Source organism: Mytilus edulis, chromosome 3 (genome assembly GCF_963676685.1).
Source record: "Mytilus edulis chromosome 3, xbMytEdul2.2, whole genome shotgun sequence".
In the NCBI taxonomy this organism is placed as follows: Eukaryota; Metazoa; Mollusca; class Bivalvia; order Mytilida; family Mytilidae; genus Mytilus; species Mytilus edulis.
Genome location: NC_092346.1, coordinates 30816490 through 30822489, shown reverse-complemented (window position 1 = coordinate 30822489; position 6000 = coordinate 30816490).

Here is a 6000-nt window from a genome sequence, read left to right as displayed (position 1 = left end):
TAAAGTATCAATCTTTATTTTTTTCAAATCTGATCTATGAAGAATTAATTATGACAGTAAGGTTAGCGCTCCTTAATGCAAAGTTAACCCTTGATAAAGTTGGCATTATTATGTCTGTTTTAATTATTCAATTTAGTTAAACATCCTTAGATTCAATTATTTTCATGCATCCTTGATGGATAAAAAAAATACGTCGGACGCACGAAATTTATATAGGTTTAGTTCTTAATTATACGACCATTAGCGCAATGAAGTTAATCTGAAAATTATCGATATATTTTTCAAATTTTCTTCTGGGGGATTCTAACATATGCTTTTTTTTTTTTTTATATCCATCGGTTTTATGTCGAGTTCAAGGTTTGATAATACATGATGAAACAATAGCAAAAAGGAGCACTGATTGGTTTTTTTTTTTTTAGATCAGAGGATTTTAATATCATTTAATAATGGGATACTTACATTTCAATTTTGGACTCTTACAACATAAATACGAACGATATTAAAGCAGCTTTTTATCTGTAAGACTTCTACAGGTGTTTTTTTTTCCTAATTTGAGGCTAGCTAATGTCCTACAAAATTTCTCGACTTATTTTGATATTTATAATTTTTATAAGATGTAGTTTTACAAATACAGTAATCATGTATAAACCCAACAGAAAAAAATCGTACGAAAGTGAGCAATACTCAGAAAACGCGTAAATGATGACAAAACTAGGCTCGATCGATCATTTTTAAATTTATTTTTTTTACTTTTCTCTTACTGTTTAGCAAAAAAAAAGAAGATCATATTTCTTTGCATATGCATTTAAAGTCGAAATAAACATAATACCATCATTGTAAATTTTTTGGAATAAAAATACTGTTTGTATAGTTGCATGATTTTGAACGTATGTTCGAGAAATGCTTACCTTCTTTTGAACATCAGAACATACTGCATCCTCGATAATATTATAGCCAGTATACACTGTACTCCCTGCAATGCGATAAATTAAAATATTTCAACACATTAAAATATTGAATTCGTAACAAATTCAGATTTATTCATTTTTGTTAGACAATCTGTAGAAACATCGTTAAATAGCATAGGAATATGGGTGGTGAGTTAAATTTGGTAAAATCTTATATAACTTACCATTGCAAGCTTCGCCATCTTTGTCTGATTTTCCAGATTTCCCCCCTTTGTCTGATGACGAATCTCCTTTTCCACGTCCAGACATATCTGATAGGTCTCTTGCAAAATAATAATGATCTAATTTTGAAGAAGAAAATACATGTTAAATAAGACAAATAGTATACTGAAGAAGGAAGCCTCGCCTGCTCTCCTTAGGTAAATAGCTATTCAAATTTAATGTATCGTAATGTTTTGCCTCAATAAATCATATCTTATTAATATTATATATGTAGTTCTAAAATTGCTGTTAATCGAATTTGACTAAACAATATTTAAACATGTAAACATCTCATAAGTTAACAAACCAAATAAAAAAAAATCTGTGCAACTTGATACTCACATGCAAATCACAAACAACAGGAAACCGCAGTATCAAAAGTGCCTGCTACCTTTATATATAGTAAATCATCACGGGACACGCCCATCATGGTAATTTTACATTTAATTATATTACAAAAAATTCATTCATATGACGAAACATATTTGTTTTAACTAATTCCGCGAATTTTCTATTGTCAACTTTTATTTGAAAATCCGATTACACTTTGTTGACACAAACTGCGTAATGAAGGATTTTTAGCTTATTGTTTTCATTTGGTTAACTAACTTTGTAATATAAGACACCATGACAAATCTTTTTTGGGACTCTGTCTTAATATAAAAAAGATGAAAGGGGTTCATGATAACTTACCACACTATCACTTTTTATGCCCCACCTACGATAGTAAAGGGGCATTATGTTTTCTGGTCTGTGGGTCCGTTTGTCCGTTCGATCGTTCGTCCGTCCGTCCTGCTTCATGTTAAAGTTTTTGGTCAAGGTATTTTTTGATGAAGTTGAAGTCACATCAACTTGTAACTTAGTACACATGTTCCCTATGATAAGATCTTTCCAATTAAAATTCCAAATTAAAATTTTGATCCCAATTTCACGGTCCACTGAACATGGAAAATTATAGTGCGAGTGGGGACACATTCCTGTTTTAGTTCTTGGTCGTTAATAATATACTATTCAGATTTTTATTTAATTGATTCTAAATATACGCATTCTCTAGATCTATCCTTTCTTGAACATCGGGTAATACATACCAAGTCCGTCATGTTAGATGAATGGAGTAGCCATTCCATCTAAAATCCAAAAGTAAAGATAAGAAGGCGACTCAGGTTATGAAACAGATGTTGACACAAAATAGAAGAACGATAATTGAAACCATGGTAATTGAACTACGTCCCGAAAAGGACCTGTTTTGGCTCATATATTTCTTTTCCGAAGTATTCTAAAGACTGATCATTTGTTGCTATTGAAACTCACAGTATACTCTATATTCTGTTCTTAACAATAACTGTTATATATTTCTTCCAGTAATCATGTATAAGGCCAACAGCGACAATCGTTCGAAAATGAGCAATCCTTAGAAAATGCGTAGATAATCAGAAAACTTAACTCGATCGATCAATTTCAAATATATCAGTTTTATATTTTTCATATTGTAAAGCAAAAAACAATTATATCATCTTCCAGTGGAAAATATATTCCAAAATAAATCTTTCATTTGGAAGTAATATGATAAAGTAACTACTATTGCCTGACAACGTATCTAATAACGAGCCATCTTAATCCAGAGCAAATATGGGATTTCTCATTAGTGATTTAGTTATTAAATTGTAAAAAATAATACACACACACATCTATTTTCGATTCTTAGATTACATAATCATCCATTATTATTCTAGGATAATGGTGAAAAAGTGAAAATACAGGGCAAAAATAAAGAATGGAGTGAAGTGAACCTTATTTCGAATTTATTTGATTTCTCATTAAAATGTGCATTTTGAACGGATATAATCGTGTTGAAAGAATGACATAGATTTTTATCAAAGGTACCAGGCTTATAACTTGATTCGGCAGACGCGCGTTTCGTCTACGTAAGACTCGTAAGTGACGCTCAGATCAAAATAATAAGAAATACTTGTTTGGCTTTCTAACTATTTTAATCTGAGCGTCACTGAAGAGTCTTATGTAGACGTCTGGGGTATCAAATTATAACCCTGATACTTTGACTATCAATCATACAACAGTATCAGTTATACTTTAATTTCAGGTAGCAAAGTTGATGATTAATATAGCTCTAACGTATGTAAGAAATATGAAACATTTACCATACTGAAAAAAATACCCATCGCCATAATTCTTCATAATAAGAAGCGTTTGTAACCAAACCATGTGGAGGATATAGTATGTAGAGACAACAATTTTATTTTTGCAGGAAAAAGATTTAACGGGTATTCCTTCACGAAAATTTAGATCGAATCACATGTTAAACAATAGTATCTATAATAAAAATACTTTACTATTTACTTTCAACTATTGAACCCCAGCAGTTTTTGGTGGGGTTCGTGTTGCTTAGTCTTCAGTATAGTATTCTATGTTGTGTCTTCTGTACTATTATTTGTCTTTTAACTTTGTCTTTTTTTAATTTTTAGCCATGGCATTGTCAGTTTATTTTCAATCTATGAGTTTGACTATCCCTCTGGTATCTTTCGTCCCTCTTTTTGAACATTATAATATTTATTAGCAAATAATTATTATTGTATTTCTTACTGACTTGAAGATATGAGCGGGAAAACATTTCAATGCATATCAGAAATAGAGTATCGTACCTACAAGGGGTCCATTTTCTAACGTATACCAATATCATTACATTATTTCGGTTAGATCGTTTCGAAAATTCATGATGCTGATAAAGGAATAATTAAGAGTAGGGCTTTTTAAAGATGTCCGTTGAAATCTGTTTAAAAAAATGCTTGTCAGGAATAGGACATTTGTTATCCATTCGTTTAATGTATTTGAGCTTCGATTTTGCCATTTGATTATGGACTTTCCGTTTAGAATTTGACTCGAAGTTCGTTTTAGTTGTTGTTATTTTACTATAACGTGCAGCCAGTGCATTGCGGAATAATTATAGAACAGTATACCTTTTCCAATCAAAAACATGGATTTCCCGAAAAGTTTGCTTTTTCAAAGAGAGTAACAAACAAAATAATTGCTGCATTGTGGTGCGTTTCAAGGACAAAATCCTTAAATAGAAAAGTGGACAAAGATACAGACACAAAATAACAGCAGATTAAGGACAGGCGTAATATAATCCTTGTGCCAATTTGTTTAACATTTCTAAAAAAAAGGCTTAACTATGTAGTAATGCTTATAAGGAAGTGTTGAATTTAATCTTTGATCTTGGAATTCCAGTAAAACAAACAGAATTCTATAGTGAACGCATGAGGGTTTTAACATAAAACAGAACAAATTACTGACTGTATATGGACAGGAGTACTTTAAAAATGTTCAAAGGACTACAGATTATTTTAGAATCCATTATTTATAATATTTTAGAAAGCCCGTCACTGACTGAAACTATTTGTTTGGCTGAAATAAGGGCATAAATCATAATTTCATCAGTTGCGCATTATTTTTTTCTTTCATAATTTCATATGAAAATATTTGGAACATCCAAATTAATTAGCCAAAAAATGAAATATGTTTTGAGAATTATAAATGAGAATGGGTGGATTCATTCAGTTCCTCTCACTTTTATAATAGTCGCCTTGATTAATATTATATTGTCAACAATTGGTGAACAAAAAAAAACAAAAAACATAATAGGGTAAAATGTCAAAAAAGGGGTACAGCAGTCAACACTGTGTAACAATCTTAACAACCATTACCAAAAAGATATTTCCAAACATGGGAATAATCAATAAAGGTTTATTATTTATAAAGACAAAAATACAAAATATTTTCATAAAATTATAAACCAAATTGAAAACATTGTTAGGTGGGTTTTTTTTAATGCTAAATTTGTACTTTTCTGGTCTGAACCATGGTGTAATAAATCAATTTCAATGTTTGTTTTCCTTACGGGTTGTGTTTCTGGCTTTGAAACATGTTTGTATCGTGAGGCCTTTATTTATCACAGACGCACATCATCCTCTATTTGTCGTCGAATAAATTGTGTCCTTATCATCTCAAACAAGCCAACACGTTACTGTACAATTGTAAACTTTTCAGTACTTCTGGGTTTTTGTATGAAAAATGACAATAAATTAAACTAACTTACTTACCCAAGGGGGACACTTTATAGCATTTCTATACGAGCCTATAGTTTTCAGTATACAAACTAAATCAAACGTTTACGGTATGTTTCACATGTAGATTGGCACAAAGGCAACCATAAGAATGATAAAAAGCGTTGTCTTCAAATAACTGATTCTATGATGTATTTCTTTTCAACTTTTAACTTAAGGATCAGTAATTTTAAGTCTTTAAGGGCATACGATACAGTTTTGAACCTGTATTTACAAGTTGATTAAAATTTGCATATAGGCTACTTTTTACCTGATTAAATCAAATATGTAATAAAAAATCTACCTTCATGTGCTACTTTTTGAGTAAAATGATGTCGAAATTTTGTATATTTGCTAAAAATTCAGGTTTGTGTCCTATTTTCTTTTTCGAAAAAAAGACATAACTTTTTTATTTTAAAAGATAAACACAAATTGTTTTTTGTTAAATAATCGGTAATTTCTGTATTTTATAAGTATCATCAAAAATTATGCAATTTTTATTCAGAAATAACATATATTTATCAAATGTTCATGAATAGAGGAAAAAACGTCATATTTTGCTGCATGCATCAAAATTTAAAAAAAAAATGCGCTATTTACAGCTTTATAAAATTTGAATAACATAATCTCCTTGCAAAATGAAACAAATTGCCGTTTTGAAAAATAGGAGTCCATGCACTCGTTTTCAAATTAAATCAGTTTGAATGATA